The following is an 18,407-nucleotide window of genomic DNA, read 5'->3' as shown; positions in this document are numbered from 1 at the left end:
GAGACTGCATATACAGACACAAAATAGCCAGTTCAGATATTAAAATAGAACTGTGATCCCTAACCTGAAGTGGCCAGTCCAGCAAGCCAAACCACACCCTACTAGCAGTCAGCCCCAAATGGTCAGGATTTGATCAGTAACCGAAAGCTTCCCTAATTTTTGCCCCTGCTTCCAACTTAGGACCAATGGGATAAAGCCAAATATGTGACCCTAACCAATCTCCTAGGATGTCCTGCTTCTAGTTACCTAGCTTCCAGCTTCCCCACACCTACAGCCTCCAATCAGGGCATACCTGAAGCCCTCCTTTTGTTCCACTATAAAGCTGTCCCACTTCTCTGCAGCCTTTGAGTTTCTGTCAAATGCAAATTGTGGTGGCTGACTGTCTTGCTATAGCAAGCTCTGAATAAATAGCCCTTACTGGTTCTCATTTGACTGGTCTTCATTTATTTCCACACATGGGCGTAGACTACATTTTTCTAAGCCATATTCTTAAAGTTTATGACTCTTTTTATCAATATGTTCTTATATGACTCTTCGGATAGCCTCCATAAGTCAACTGCACCTTCCTAAAACACATGATCCCAGGGAGTTCCCTGGTGGTGCAGTGGTTAAGAATCTACCTGACAATGCAGGGGACATGGGTTCGATTCCCTGGTCTGGGAAGATCCCACATGCTGTGGAGCAACAAAGCCCATGTGCCACAACTACTGAGCCTGCGCCCTAGAGCCATTGAACCACAACTGCTGAAGCCCGTGTGTCTAGAGCCCGTGCTTCACAACAAGAGAAGCCACCACAATAAGACCGTGCACTGCAACGAACAGTAGCCCCCACTCAATGCAACTAGAGAAAGCCTATGCGCAGCAACAAAGACACAATGCAACCGAAAATAAATAAATAAATAAATAAATAAATTTTTTAAAATCCCATTTTCTCCATAATTTGCCAAATAGGAGAGTGATATTTTACCCAAAAGTAATTAAGATTCATTTTTTAAAAGAGCACTCCTAGTTTACTGGGTATGATATGTTAAATAACATTCTAAAATAGAGCCAAGGAGTTATATTACTTCTAAAAGGAAGAATAGGATTAAAAATAATTTTTCTATCAATATCTTGTAATAGACCATAATGGAAAAGAATATGAAAAAGAATATATATATATATATGTATAACTGAATCACTTTGCTGTACACCAGAAACTAACACAACATTGTAAATCAACTATACTTCAACTAAAATATAAATATAAAATAACTTTTCCAGAGAAGCTTTTCAAAGACATACTCGAAAAGTGGAAAGCCATATCCTGTACAATGAGGCTTTTATGAAAGCTTCATAGCTTTCTTAACCATGAAGAGAGTAGAGAGATCAATGTTAAGCCTAGTTTCAAACCATATAGAAATTCATAAATTAAAACTGCATAGGGGCTTCCCTGGTGGCGCAGTGGTTGGGTGTCCGCCTGCCAATGCAGGGGACACGGGTTCGTGCCCCGGTCCGGGAGGATCCCACATGCCGCGGAGCGGCTGGGCCAGTGGGCCTTGGCCGCTGAGCCTGCGCGTCTGGAGCCTGTGCTCCGCAATGGGAGAGGCCACAGCAGTGAGAGGCCCACGTACCGCAAAAAAAAAAAAAAAAAAAAAAACTGCATAGGCAAAATCCCTAATGAGAGACGGGTCCACTTTACATGCACAACTGCTTTGGGGTTTGTTTGGTAATTACTACAATGCTGAGCAATTACCATAATAAAGCCATGATCACAAGACACATTTACAACCATACTGTATCTAAAATTAAAGGCCATGAAAATAACATTAAGGAAGTCTACAAAGGTCAAAGTTGAAGCCATCTATCAGCCTCAGGAACTCTGTGTTTCTACTTGGTTCTGTATTTAAATAAATCATCAAGTATGTTGGCATAAAATAGTGAAGTTCAGGAATATACCTAGTTCCTGTCTAATCCATTCGTTCTGTGAACATGTTCTGGGAATACCAACACTCTCTTAAAAACACATTACAGAGGACCTTCAAGATGGTGGAGGAATAAGACATGGAGATCACCTTCCTCCCCACAAATACATCAAAAATACATCTACTTGTGGAACAACTCCTACAGAACACCTACTGAATGCTGGCAGAAGACCTCAGACTTCCCAAAAGGCAAGAAACTCCCCACATACCTGAGTAAGGCAGAAGAAAAAAGAAAAAAACAGGGACAAAAGAATAGGGATGGGACCTGTACCTCTGGGAGGGAGCTGTGAAGGAGGAAAGGTTTCCACACACTAGGAAGCCCCTTCACTGGCAGAGACAGGGGTTGGGCGAGGTGGGGAAGCTTCAGAGCCACGGAGGAGAGCACAGCAACAGGGATGCAGAGGGCAAAGTGGAGAGATTCCCACACAGAGGATCGGTGCTGACCAGCACTCACCAGCCTGACAGGTTTGGCTGCTGACCTGCCAGGGTGGGCGGGGCTTGGAGCTGAGGCTCAGGCTTCAGAGGTCAGATCCCAGGGAGAGGACTGGGGTTGGCTGCCTGAACACAGCCTGAAGGGGGCTAGTGTGCCACAGCTAGCTGGGAAGGAGTCTGGGGAAAGCTCTGGACCTGCCTAAGAGGCAAGAGACCATTGTTTCGCGGTGCGCAAGAAGAGATTCAGAGCACCACCTAAATGAGCTTCAGAGACGGACGTAAGCTGCAACTATCGGCGTGGCCACCAGAGACGGGCACGAAATGCTAAGGCTGCTGCTGAAGCCACCAAGAATCCTGTGTGCAAACACAGGTCACAATCCACACCTCCCCTCCCAGGAGCCTGTGCAGCCCACCACTGTCAGGGTCCCATGATCCAGGAACAACTTCCCTGGGAGAGCACACGGTGCGCCTCAGGCTGTTGCAACGTCATGCCAAGCTCTGCTGCCGCAGGCTCACCGCGCATTCCATACCCCTCCCTCCCCCCAGCCTGAGTGAGCCAGAGCCCCCTAATCAGCTGCTCCTTTAACTCCCTCCTGTCTGGGTAAAGAAGATACCAGAGGGCAACGTACATGCAGAGGTGGGGCCAAATCAAAAGCTGAACCCCAGAGCTGTGCAAACAAAGAAGAGAACAGGAAATTTCTCTGTGCAGCCTCAGGAGCAGTGGATTAAACCTCCACAATCAACTTGATATACCCTGCATCTGCGTAATACCTGAATAGACAACGAATCATCCCAAAACTGAGGAGATGGACTTTGGGAGCAACGGTAGACTTCGGGTTTGCCGTATGCAACTGACTACTTTCTGATTTCTATTTTTATCTTAGTTTAGTTTTTAGCACTTGTTATCATTGGTGGGTTTGTTTATTGGTTTGGTTGCTCTCTCTTTTTTTAATTGCTCCTTTAATTTTTTATTTTAATAATATTTTTTGAAAAATTTTATTTTAATAACTTTATTTTAGTTATTTTTCTTTCTTTGAATTTTTTCTCCCTTTTCTTCTGACCCGTGTGGCTGACAGGGTCTTGGTGCTCCGGCCAGGTATCAGGCCTGAGCCTTGGAGGTGGGAGAGCCAAGTTCAGGAAATTGGACCACCAGAGACCTCTCAGCCCCATGTAATATCAGTCAGCAACAGCTCTCCCAGAGATCTCCGTCACAATGCTAAGATCCAGTTCTGCTCAACAACCAGTAAGATCCAGTGCTGGACACCCCATGCCAAACAACTAGCAAGACAGGAACACAACCCCCCCCCCCATTAGCAGAAAGGCTACCTAAAATCATAATAAGTTCACAGGCACCCCAAAACACACCACCAGACATGGTCCTGCCCACCAGAAAGACAAAATCCAGCCTCATCCACCAGAACACAAGCACCAATCCCCTCCACCAGGAAGCCTACACAACCCGCTGAACCAACCTTACCCACTGGGGGAAGACATCATAAAAATTGGAACTACGAACCTGTACCCTCACGAAGGAGACACCAAACACAGTAAGTTAAGCAAAATGAGAAAACAGAGATATATGCAGCAGATGAAGAGGCAAGATAAAAACCCACCAGACCAAACAAATGTAGAGGAAATAGGCAGTCTACCTGAAAAATAAATCAGAGTAATGATAGTAAACATGACCCAAAATCTTGGAAATAGAACGGAGAAAAAACAAGGAACGTTTAACAGGGACCTAGAAGAACTAAAGAGCAAACAAACAGTGATGAACAACACAATAAATGAAATTAAAAATTCTCTAAAAAGAATCAGTAGCAGAATAACTGAGGCAGAAGAACCGATAAGTGACCTGGAAGATAAAATAGTGGAAATAACTACCACAGAGCAGAATAAAAAAAAAAAAAATTAAAAGAATTGAGGACAGTCTCAGAGACCACTGGGACAACATTAAACACAGCAACATTCAAATTATAAGGATCCCAGAAGAAGAAGACAAAAAGAAAGGGGCTGAGAAAGTATTTGAAGAGATTATAGTTGAAAACTTCCCTATCATGGAAAAGGAAATAGTCAATCAAGTCCAGGAACTGCAGAGTCCCATACAGGGTAAATCTAAGGAGGAACATGCCAACACACATATTAATCAAATTATCAAACATTAAATACAAAGTAAAAATATTAAAAGCAGCAAGGGAAAAGCAACAAATAGCAAACAAGGGAATCCCCATAAGGTTAACAGCTAATCTTTCAACAGAAACTCTGCAAGCCAGAAAGGAGTGGCAGGAAATATTTAAAGTGATGAAAGGGAAAAACCTGCAACCAAGATGATTCTTCCCAGCAAGGATCTCATTCAGATTTGAAGGAGAAATTAAAACCTTTACAGACAAGCAAAAGCTAAGAGAATTCAGTACCACGAAACCAGCTTTACAACAAATGCTAAAGGAACTTCTATAGGCAGGAAACACAAGGGAAGGAAAAGACCTACAATAACAAACCCAAAATAGTTAAGAAAATGGTAATAGGAACATACATATCGATAATTACCTTAAATGTAAATGGATTAAATGCTCCAACCAAAAGACACAGATTGGATGAATGGATACAAACACAAGACCCATATATATGCTGTCTACAAGAGACTCACTTCAGACCTAGGGACACATACAGACTGAAAGTTAGGGAATGGAAAAAGATATTCCATGCAAATGGAAATCAAAAGAAAGCTGGAGTAGCAATTCTCATATCAGACAAAATAGACTTCAAAATAAAGACTATTACAAGAGACAAAGAAGGACACTACATAATGATCAAGGGATCGATCCAAGAAGAAGATATAACAATTGTAAATATTTATGCACCCAACATAGGAGCACCTCAACACATAAGGCAAATGCTAACAGCCATAAAAGGGGAAATCGACAGTAACACAATCATAGTAGGGGACTTTAACACCCCACTTTCACCAATGGACAGATTAACCAAAATGAAATTAAATAAGGAAACACAAGCTATAAATGACACTTAAACAAAATGAACTTAATTGATATCTATAGGTCATTCCATCCAAAAACAACAGAATACACTTGTTCTCAAGTGCTCATGGAACATTCTCCAGGATAGATCATATCTTGGGTCACAAATCAAGCCTTGGTAAATTTAAGAAAATTGGAATTGTATCAAGTATCTTTTCCGACCACAACACTATGAGACTAGATATCAATTATAGGAAAAAAACTCTAAAAAATACAAACACGTGGAGGTTAAACAATACACTACTAAGTAACCAAGAGATCACTGAAGAAATCAATGAGGAAAATAAAAAATACCTAAAAACAAATGACAATGAAAACACAACGACCCAAATCCTATGGGATGCATCAAAAACAGTTCTAAGAGGGAAGTTTATAGCAATGCAATCCTACCTCAAGAAACAAGAAAAATCTCAAATTAGCAACCTAACCTTACAGCTAAAGCAATTACAGGAAGACCAACAAAAATAACCCAAAATTAGCAGAAGGAAAGAAATCATAAAGATCAGGTCAGATGTAAATGAAAAAGAAATGAAGGAAATGATAGCAAAATTCAATAAAACTAAAAGCTGGTTCTTTGAGAAGACAAAACAAATTTGATAAACCATTAGCCAGATTCATCAAGAAAAAAGGGAGAAGACTCAAATCAACAGAATTAGAAATGAAAAAGGAGAAGTAACAACTGCAGAAATACAAAGGATCATGAGAGATTACTACAAGCAATTATATGCCAATAAAATGGACAACCTGGAAGTAATGGACAAATTCTTAGAAAACCACAACCTTCCGAGACAGAACCAGGAAAAAATAGAAAATATAAATAGACCAATTACAAGCACTGAAATTGAAACAGTGATTAAAAATCTTCCAGCAAACAAAAGCCCAGGACCAGATGGCTTCACAGGTGAATTCTATCAAGCATTTAGAGATGAGCTAACACCTGTCCTTCTCAAACTCTTCCAAAATATAGCAGAAGGAGGAACACTCCCAAACTCATTCTATGAGGCCACCATCACCCTGATACCAAAGCCAGACAAAGATGTCAAAAAAAAAAACACTACAGGCCAATATCACTGATGAACACAGATGTGAAAACCCTCAACAAAATACTAGCAAACAGAATCCAGCAGAACATTAAAAGGATCATACACCATGATCAAGTGGGATTTATTCCAGGGATGCAAGGATTCTTCAGTATACAGAAATCAATCAACGTGATACACCGTATTAACAAATTGAAAGATAAAAACCATATGATCATCTCCATAGATGCACAAAAAGCTTTTGACAAAATTCAACACCGATTTATTATAAAAACTCTCCAGAAAGTAGGCGTAGAGGGAATTTACCTCAACATAATAAAGGCCTGTATGACAAACTCACAGCCAACATCGGTGTCAATGGTGAAAAACTGAAACCATTTCCACTAAGATCAGGAACAAGACAAAGTTGCCCACTCTCACCACTATTATTCAACATAGCTTTGGAAATTTTAGCCACAGCATTCATAGGTGAAAAAGAAATAAAAGGAATCCAAATCGGAAAGGAAGAAGTAAAACTGTCACTGTTTGCAGATGACATGATACTATACATAGAGAATCCTAAAGATGCTACCAGAGAGCTACTAGAGCTAATCAATGAATTTGGTAAAGTAGCAGGATACAAAGTTAATTCAGAGAAATCTCTAATGATTCACTTTGTTATACAGCAGAAACTAACACAACAATGTAAAGCAATTATACTCCAATAAAGATGTTAAAAAAAAAACATTACAAGTTAGACTTCATTGGCATCAAATATACTATAAATTTCTCTGTTGATTTTCTAATTTAATTGCTACAAAATTATTTCTTGATTTAATATATTTTAGTTTAATATATTTTAAGTATTTGATTTTCTTATTTGTAGGAAATCAAATGCTTAAGATATATTCAATACTATATTCAAGAATTATTCAAAGTGGTATGAACAAATTTCAATTTGATAAATGTTATTTCTTTTTTGAGAAAGACCCAAAGTGCGCAGCCAATCCCATCTGCTCAAGAGAATCACTTGTATGAGGCATCAATATTAGTTCCCTGAAGCTTTTTGACACCATTATACTATAGACCATTTTGTCCACCACTATAATGGAATCATTCTGGAGCTATCAGAGGGTTAAGGGAAGAACAAATCTCTGTTAATTTAATTCCATCCCAATTTATTTTATTTTTGAAGTATAGTTCATTTATAATATTGTGTTAGTTCACGTGTACAGCATAGTGATTCAGTATTTTTGCCGATTATATTCCATTATAGGTTACTACAAGATAATGGGTATACTTCCCTTTGCTATACAGTATGTCCTTGTTGATTATCTATTTTATATATAGTAGTTTGTTTATTCCATACCCCTAATTTGTCCCTCTCCCCTTCCCTGTCCCCTTTGGTAATCACAAGAGTCTTTTCTGTATCTGTGAGTCTATTTCTGTTTTGCAGTACTTTCATTTGTATTATTTTTTAGATTCCACATATAAGCAATATCATATATAGTATTTTTCTTTGTCGGACTTATTTCACTAAGCATAATATTCTCTAGTCCATGCACTTTTGCTGCAAATGGCAGTATTTCATTATTTTTTATGGCTGAGTACTATTTCATTGTATGCCACATCTTCTTAAGCCAATCGTCTGTTCATGGGCATGAGGGTTGCTTCTGTGTCTTAACTATTTTAAATAGTGCTGATATAAACATTGGGGTGTGTTATATTTCTGAGTTAGAGTTTTCTCTTTTTTCCCAGAAATATACCCAGGAGTGGAATTGCTGGATCATATGGTAGTTCCATTATTAGCTTTTTAGGAAACCTTCACACTGCTTCCACACTGGCTGTACCAATTTCCATTCCCATCAGCAGTGTACGAAGCTTCCCTTTTCTCCACATCCTCTCCAACATTTGTTATTTGTAGACTTTTTGATGATAGCCATTCTGACAGGTGTGAGGTGATACCTCATGTGGCTTTGATTTGCATTGCTCTAATAATTAGTGAGGTTGAGCATCTTTTCATGTCCTGTTAGCCGTCTTCTTTGGAAAAATGTCTATTTAAGTCTTCTGACCATTTTTTGATTGGATTTTTTGGATATTGAGTTGTATGAGCTATTTATAAAAGGAAAAGCTTTTTAGTTTAATTAGGCTCCATTTGTTTATTTTTGCTTTTATTTCTGTTGCCTTAGGAGACTGATTCAAGAAAATATTTCTACAATTTAAATCAAAGAGTGTTCCTCTTATGTTCTCTTCTAGGAGTTGTTATGGTTTCAGGTTTTAACATTTGTCTTTAAACCATTTTGAGTTTATTTTTGTGTATGGTGTGAGGGAATGTTCTAATTTCATTGTTTTATATTTGTTTGTCCAGTTTTCCCAGCACCACTTGTTGAAGAGACTGTCTTTTCTCCATTGTATATTCTTGTCTCCTTTGTAGTAGTGACCATAGGTGTGCAGGTTTATTTCTAGGCTCTCTATTCTGTTCCATTGATTTATGTGTCTTTTTGTGCCAATACCACATTGTTTTGATTACTGTGGCTTTGTAGTAAAGTCTGGGAGGGTCATACCTCTAGCTGTGTTCTTTTCTCTCAGAATTGCTTTGGCAATTTTGCATCTTTTGTGGTTTCATATGAATTTTAGGATTATTTGTTCTAGTTCTGTGAAAAATGTCATGGGTATTTTGATAGGGATTGCATTAAATCTATATATTGCTTTGGGTAGAATGGCCATTTTAATAATATTAATTCTTCCAATCCAAGAGCATGGGATATCCTTCCATTTCTTGGAATCATCTTCAATTTCCTTCATCAGTGTTCTATTGTTTTCAGAGTACAGTTCTTTCACCTCATTGTTTATGTTTATTTCTAGGTATTATTTTGATGTGATTTTAAACAGGATTGTTTTTTACTTTCATAAGGATGCCCATTCTTGGCTGCTTCTATTCTACATGGTATTGGAAGTCCTAGCCTTAGCAGTCAGATAAGACATTGAGCCCAAATTGAAAGGGAAGAGGTAAAACTGTCACTATTTGCAGATGACATGATACACTCTATAGAGAACCCTAAAGTCTCCACACAAAAACTATTAGAACTAATAAGGGAATTCAGAAAAGTTCCAGGATACAAGATTAATATACAGAAATCTGTTGCACTTCTGTCCATCCCAATTCTTATACATTGTCATTCCCACATTCCTTTCTAGCTTTTCCTTTCTGCCTCTGAGATGGTTTTACTTGGAGAAGAAACTACAGTGAGTCAGTAGAGTGTTGTAGTTACAAGTCTCAGACATTTGTTTAACTCTTTTTGTTTCCTGATCTTATTTTAAAATAAGCAAAATATAATAGAATAAAATGTTTTACATAAGTTAATTTAGCTTTTATTAGCCTTTCTTAGTCAAATTCTGATGAGTCCAGTTGAAAGTGTGGAGAAAAGCAAACAAAAATTTCTCACATCATAGTGAACTCTTGGAACTGTGTGTTAAGAAAGAATTTGCATTATCTCCTATTCACCCTTTCTCTAAAAGCTTCTGGAAATGGTTTTCCATTTACACGAGGAGTTAGCCAAGAAACAGAAAAGACATGGGATACATGTAACAGGAGATCCAACAAAAGAAGAAAAGCAAAGGAAATCCCCAGAATGATGCTGAAGGAGATGCCAGGATGGCATCTATGATACAGGTGTAGAGAGCAACCTAGAAGTCCCAGTGAGAAACTTCTCTGGAGGAAAAAAAAAAAGAAAATTGATAGAATATCTGAGGCAACTGAAATCTTGAGGGATGATTTGGACCAGAGGTCGGCAAACTGTAGCCTGGAGGTCAAATCTACAATAGCAGTGTTGAGTAGTTGTGACAGAGACCACAAAGTCTAAAGGACTAAAAGTCTAAAAGATTTATAGCTCTTTATAGAAAAAGTTTGCCAGAAAGGTTTGAGGTTGAATTAGCAATGAACACATTAGGAAACTAAGAAAAAGAAGATAAAGAATGACAATTGACTCCAGAGAAAACAGTTGTATAGAAAAAGAAAAATAACAGTTTACTACATGGCTCAGCTTTGAATTGCATTTTGTAGTTACAATGATATAAATATTGAATATTCATCTAAGCAAAATCATAATACTTGGGGAGGATGGTGAGGGCTAGGGGAGAAAAGAGAGTTCAATCCTTGTCATACATAGTGGAAATTCAATAGATAATGGCTAAAACTGAAAAATCAAGGAGTAACAATTTTTAAAACCATGTTGTTTAAACACATGACACCAAGAGAGTCAACAAAAGGAGGCAAAAGTGGTTGCTTCTGGGGAAGAGGAAAGAGAAAGATTGATACTGTTGTTTTGGAAACAAACCTAGTGCAACTCTTGGCTCTTAAATTATATGCATATATAATTTTTAAAAAAATTAAAATGGAAAGCAAAATAATTTGGGCATGGCATAATATAAAGACCATTCACAAAACAACAGTCATTTCAAAATGTTTTAGCCCTGGTCTATGTGCTGCCCACGTGCATTCAATTCTCCCACTAATCCTCAGCAAGAACAATTATCCAAAATGACTAATTCCCATGATCTTTGCATCCTAATGAAAAACACTTATTGTTATATAATAATAGTTAAGTCTCACTGATTCCATAAGACTTTCAATATAATAGATATTCTGGGAATCATTTCCCCAAGAAGTCTCAGATAATACTGGAAGTTGTTTGTGTTGGCATTATAAGCTAGTGTTTCTGAACTTCTCTTCCTACAAAAAAACGAGAAGAGACAGAAATACTCTAAGGTTCTTATTGAGATAAAAGATAAATAAAAATTCTTTGGTGCTAGGTAACCAGAAATTTTTAAATACTGTATAAGAACAATATGTACATTATAGACCAAGAAGGTATTTGCTGCAGCTATTCTTATTCTCTTCTGACATTTAACAGATTCATACAATATTCTACACAACTAGACTGAATGCCAAGCTATAACCAAAGCGTTCTTGTTTTCCTGAAAAATAGTTTGTAATTTAGAATACTTTTTCTCATAATCACTGCAGCTATTTGGCTTATACTTTTAATTTTTACTTTGATAAGTAAATAATATGTATGCTATTAAGACTGCCTTCAAGGAAAAGGGAAGACATTCCTATGTATGACCATGGATATTGCACAAAACTGAGCTTCTCTTTTGTTTGTGCATGTATAATTCAAAATACCAGTGCATTTCATGTTCCCTAATTCTTCCAGCAATAATCTGTCCTTTTCATACTGCATCTAAGACTTGATTCATCAACTATGAGATCATGACTATTTGGGTGCCTGCATTCTAGAATATGAGTGATAGAATACAAAGACAATGAGTCTTGTGTTGAGAAACTTTTACAAGCACCAAGGAATGCATATAATATGAAAGAAGAGATGAGCTCATGCATAAAATGTATTAGTGTGAACTGAAGTATTGAAAATTGGTATGCCTTGATGTCAAATAAAGATCTTTATCTCCCTTGACTCTTTGAATGTAAAGATTGCAAGATTGAATGATGTGGTTAACAGTCATCTGAAATCTAAATTTTTCAACGATTAATACCTTTTGTCCAAAGTGACTACTATAATCAAAAGAAAACATAGAAGAATCAGTGAGTGCTCTTTAAAGATGTATTTTATATTGTTTTCAGTGAATTTTTTAAACTGCGTCTACATAATGTGAGAACATCAGGACGAAAATTGAATTCAGTCAACCAGAAATTTCTGATTACATTATACCAAAAATACAGATGGAGGATAACAAAATATAAATCCTAAAGCTTCACAGAAAACTTTTATGTTTTATTTTTTTGTCCCTACCCTTTCTGCCTCCCTAGGCTCCCATTTAATACCACTCCACTGAATCTTTTTACTTTGTACCCTCTCTTTCTTTGGGATTTCAAAGATTTTGAGTGAGAGATTGCATTCCCATTTATCTTTGAGAAGCTTGACAAAATTCTTGCTCTGCTTTTGTTTACTCTTTTCAGGCTATCATTCTACTTCCCAAGGTTGGTTTCACTTCTGAAATGTCTTCTCATATCTTCCCAGTCATAAGAGACACCATTTTCCTCATCCAACTTTAGATTAAAAAAGGAAAACCACTTAATATAATTATTCAAGCCAACCAGCCTTCTTTCAAGCAGGGAGGTTTCATGACTCAACATATGAGTCACCTAACTTGCCCCTGATTTTGGAATTCCTACAATTTCAGCTACTTCAACTGAATCATCTAATGTTGAGCTGTATTCTCCAGATCTTCCTTTTCCTTGTTCCTTTCCTCTTGGCCCCTTTTGATCCATTGCCTTATTTATTTATTTAATTCCTGGCTCCTGTGTGGTCCTTGTTTCCTCACTGATCATCACAATCTTTTGTTCATTGAATTGATTGATTTAAATTGTTCACATATTGATTGATTTCCTTTTCTGAGTAAGGCCCTATGCCAGGTGCAATGAGGAATTTAAAAAAAAAAAAGATCAAACACAGATAGCTCCAAGGATCTCACAGTATAGTAAAGATAAAGCTTACACACATAAAACTAAAATACGGAAAAAATATAAGAACATACCATAAGAGAGATGCAGAAAATATGAGTTCTGAAGTAAGAGGGATTACTGGGATAGGAGGAAGCTTAGGTCATAGAATGAGAAAAATTTTCCAAGGAAAAAGTGAAGATGGATAGGACTTGAAAACTCAAGATATGTACAAGTTGGAGGTGGGCGGGTGAGCAGAGGAAAGGAGTTCAGAAAGGAAAGCATTCCAAGGAGGAAACAACATGAGTTGTATCAGGCACAGAAATCTAGTATGAAATATTTGTGTTTGGATTAGAGCTCAGTCTGAATGAAAAGAAGAGCCGTTAAAAAAAAGAGTAGCCACCTCCATTTTGTTAAAGCCATTTTACTAGTGTAAAGAATTAATAAGATATTTATCCACATAAGAATCAGAGACTTCCGTCATGTGAAATAAATGATTAGTAAGAACAAGTATATGCCTAGCACTTTAGGATTTCTATTTTCTTTGTGAGGATGGTGGCAAGGTCATTTACTAAGAGTGAGGGGATAGATATAGTGTCAGGTGTTTGTGGAGAAAATCATTATCACTTAATTCTGCAATAATGACTCATTAGATGATAGCTATTACTATCATATATACCCTTGACCATTCATAATCAGACCATAGTTCTTACACAGTATCTAATTCTTGTTACAGAGTGCAAATTTAGTTATTCTCAACAAATTCTTTTTCTTTTTTTATTTTTGGCTGTGTTGGGTCTTCGTTGCTGTGCGCGGGCATTCTCTAGTTGCAGCGAGCGGGGGCTACTCTTTGTTGTGGTGCATGGGCTTCTCATTGCAGTGGCTTCTTTTGTTGCGGAGCACAGGCTCCAGGTGCGTGGGCTTCAATAGTTGTGGCACGCTGGCTCAGTAGTTGTGGCTCTCGGGCTAGAGCGCAGACTCAGTAGTTGTGGTGCACGGGTTTAGTTGCTCCGTGACATGTGGGATCTTCCTGGACCAGGGCTCGAACCCGTGTCCCCTGCATTGGCAGGCGGATTTTTTTTTTAACTTATTTATTTATTTATTTTTATTTTTGACTGCATTGGGTTTTTGTTGCTGTGCATGGGCTTTCTCTAGTTGTGGTGACTGGGGGCTACTCTTCATTGCAGTGCACGGGCTTCTTATTGTGGTGGCTTCTCTTGTTGTGGAGCATAGGCTCTAGGCTCACGGGCTTCAGTAGTTGTGGCACACAGACTCAGTAGTTGTGGTGCACAGGCTTAGTTGCTCTGTGACATGTGGGATCTTCCTGGACCAGGGCTTGGAACCATGTCCCCTGCATTGGCAGGCAGACTCTTAACCACTGCGCCACCAGGGAAGCCCTCAACAAATTCTTTTACGAGTCTAGAATTAAAGAACTCTTTCAATTATTATTAAACATAATTTCCTTAACCAGATGGATTTTATTGGATTGATTATTAGATTTAAGGTTTTCATACTCAAAATTGCACAATATAAGCAACATTCCTTTGGAATTTTATCTAGGTTTATCTTTGCCCAGGTATCCTGCCAGTTACTCTTTCTCATGTCTCAGTGACTCTGAGAAATGTGTGTGTGTGTGTGATTTTTTTGTTGCCCTCTCTTTCCTTTTAAAAATTGACCATAAGATCCTTGAAATGAAGGATCCTCTGCATTGCACAGAATGGTAAAAAAGGAAACAGAAAAAAGATGCAAGGACTCAGTAAGAGATGAAAGGACTCTGATTCCCTGACAAGCATATTTGGAGGGAAGAAAAGCCCCAGGGCAGACTTAAAAAATAATTAAGCTGAAGTTTAATCCCTGAGATCTGTAGGACATTGGAAAGAGCGGAGATGCCACAAATTGGCTGAGAAGTGGAGTGGGAGCTCAGCAGGCAGTAGCCAAAGAATGGAGCCTTTCTAACGGCTGAGATGTGTATCACCTACATCAGCGCCTGTTCCAGGTCACCAGCTTTAACATCCACTGGCGTCTGTGACTCTCACTTTGGATTTTATGGGCTCTGAAATAATCATATGACATATATGACTTGTCAGAAAGAGTAAAAAGAGAATGAAAATTTGCAAATCTATTATGTCATCTATCATCACTTTTGAAAAGAATTCGGTGTTTAAAAGTTATATGTTAGACACATTTGGGTGAAAGATAATTTCTACTTAACTATTCCATTTCTACTGGTTTGAAAGAGAGCAGCAATTCTTGGGAAAGAAAAATCTTTATGTAGTTCTTAACCCTGTAACACGTTAACAATGCATTCTATAACCTTGTAAGCTAAGATCTTATTTTTTCATGAAATAATGACTTAGTATTAGCTTCATAATTGTAATTCAGAGTAAAATTTAACAGTAAAGAGAAAAAAATAAGCTTTGTCATCATAGGACTGAATTATCCCTAACGGCCCCTCCAGCTACAAGTGTAGGACATATCTGAATGCCTAAAATTATTTTTTCATACAGTTCTTTTAAGAGGAGGAAAAGCCATGCTTTAATGGTTATAGTAGCTATTTTTATGGTTTGCTAAATAATTAACCTGACTCACAAATAGGACATATTCTGAAAAGTCAGTTTTCATTGCCCATGGTATTACTGCTGCATTTTTTAACCGTTCACCATACCAAGTTCACATTTGCTGGTGCAGTGATGCGGCAAAAGCCAGGGCATAGATTTGGTGGAAAGAAATGTCAAGTATGTAAGAGAAGTCAAGAGATGAGAGAGAACTCAAAGAAAATAATCCTAACAGATGAATAATACAAATTTATCCAGACAACGGGTGGGTCAAGTCAGGCGTATTACTGAACATTTCATTCAGTAATAGTCATTACTTATAGTCATTTTTTATGTAGCTACTTTCCAGTATAATTATATCCACTCATTCAGTAAGGATTTACTAGAACCCTTCCTTGTGGCTGCAGCACAGAAACAGGAGACATGGTCAGATAAAGAGATAACTACAATAAAATGTAGAAACACAGTGTTCTATTTCAGTACAGTTCAGCTCTGATCATTGACAGGGCATGAACTCAGCTAGTCTTGGTGTGTCCCATAATCTCATCTGGAAATGGGGATAATGACACAAACGTGGCCCATGTCATTCAGCCCAACTGTATAACTTGTAAGTCTTCAAGCATAATAGTAGGACGTAGTGTATGGCTTGATGTTTAGTTATCTATAATATAGCCAGAACATATACGGAGAAAGGCAGAATTAACGTGACCTGACGCACCAATGCAATCCAGAAGAGCAGAAGAGCCATGGCAGAAAGACTGCTGCTCAGGGGCACATGGGCAAAGCTAGAAGCACTGAAATGTGCGTGCTTGTTTGTGGGACCTTTTTTTGTTTGTTTGTTTTTTGCGGTACGCGGGCCTCTCACTGCTGTGGCCTCTCCCGTTGCGGAGCACCGGCTCCCGACGCGCAGGCTCAGCGGCCATGGCTCACGGGCCCAGCCGCTCCGTGGCACGTGGGATCTTCCTGGACCGGGGCACGAACCCGCGTCCCCTGCATCGGCAGGCGGACTCTCAACCACTGCGCCACCAGGGAAGCCCGAGATGTACTATTTTTAACTAACTTTAATCAATCAGTTGGTTCACACAACTCACAACCTGTTGATACTCTAGAAGTTCAAGACAATATACCGTTCTTTAACCTCACCCCCACTGAACCTAAAATCTCTTGCCTAAAGTTCCACAAACTTTTCCTCCCTCCCTCCCCCTACTTTCTTATACATGTCACCTCCACAGCTTCCTGCATTCCTACTGCTTCCCTTCTCCCCGATGTATGATGGGTATTCCTGCCTCCCCATGTTTGTTTAAAAATGAGGCATGACTCAGCAAACCTTGCAGATCCTCCCACACCAAGGTGAAGCCTACCTCATCAGGGAAGTCCACTCTGATGATCCCTAGACCTATTACTCTCTTCCACAGCTTACTGGTTAGGGAGGATGGGCTCCATCTGGTTTCAGACATTGACTTGGACTCTATACGACCTTGGGAAGGTTGCCAACCATCCTGTCTCCATTTCCTCATCTGTAAAATAAAGATATTTTCACTTACCTTATGACTTTGTTGTAAGTATTAAATAAGATAAATCAAGTAAAGTGCCAGGAGCCATGCCCAGCATACTGAGTGCATGATAACTATTCTCTTTTATTAGCAGAAATAACAATGACAACAGTCACGATTAATTAAGCACTTACTATCTGCCAGATGCTGTGTCCTGCATAACCTTGCAAGGCAGATATTATTATGATCAGTTTACTCCTGAGGAAAATAAAGACCTAAATGGTTAATGTACCAAAGGCCACACACTGAGTAACAGATAGAGCTAAGACTTGAAGATAGTTCAGCCTAATTTCAAACTGATGCCTTTTGTTTGCTTGTTTCTAATTTCGGCATATTCCCCTCCGTTGTTAAAGTAAAAGAGGAGGAAAATACATTTATAGAATGCTTTACTGTAAGCAGGCCCTAACCTGGTCCCATTTTTTTCCAGTTAACTGGGTGCTCTACATGTAATCCAGATGGCAGCTGAGGGTTCTCTGCCCTGTGAGAAATGAATCACATTTTCTAGAGCTCTTTATTCTGCACTTTACAAGAAGGCTAGTCTTGCACCAGGACTGTTTTTTTCTCCTGGAAAGTTCTGGCTTGGCGCTCCAAGGCCATGTCTTGGCTTCAACTTCTGGCTCCTGCTGAAACTTTCAACCTCATTCTTCTCTCTCCATGCGCACCTGTAAATTCTGTTCCATATTCACTTACACATGGCACTCCTTGGTTTCCTCCTAAAGCAACTACATAAGAAGACTGTACTTCAGATTTGGAGCAGTAGAGGACATTTAAATTACAGAAGCACAAACCGCTTAACAACAAATGTTCAATTTCCTTGGTCTTAAAACACCATTAGACTTCCTTCCACTAGGAACCACTTACTTTCCCATTTTCTCCCTAAGGTCCATGATCTTGCCATGTGGTTTAACTCCCTTTCTTCCCCTCAGAACTCCCTTTATATCCCCTTTTTTGGTGGAATACTCCTTAAATTTTCATTCCTTTTATCCCTAAGAGACCTACAGACAGATGTATTGTCCCACTGATATAAATTTTGCCATCACCTTCACTGCCACTCCAAAAGAGAGATGTTGCTCTAGTCCATTTGGATTTCATATGTCAGTGTTTTCCCACTCTTAAATAGGTACTTAAATTACTGTCAGTTCACACTTTTCAACTGTAAATGTAGCATACGCCCACTTCAGTGTTAAACTCTGAGAGAAAGAGCCTTGTCATACTCCTCTCTCTTTCCCTTACAGTATATGGAGTATAGTCTTGCAGATTAAAGATGACAATAATGTTGTATTGGTTAATCTATTAGATATGACTACAGTATGTTGTAGAATCATAGGGAAAAAAATATCTCTGTCTCTGAAACTCTTTTCATAGATCAGAAACTTCAGAAAAGCTGGAT

Source organism: Stenella coeruleoalba (genome assembly GCF_951394435.1).
Source record: "Stenella coeruleoalba genome assembly, chromosome: 5".
NCBI classification, from domain to species: domain Eukaryota; kingdom Metazoa; phylum Chordata; class Mammalia; order Artiodactyla; family Delphinidae; genus Stenella; species Stenella coeruleoalba.
This window is presented reverse-complemented; position numbering follows the sequence as displayed.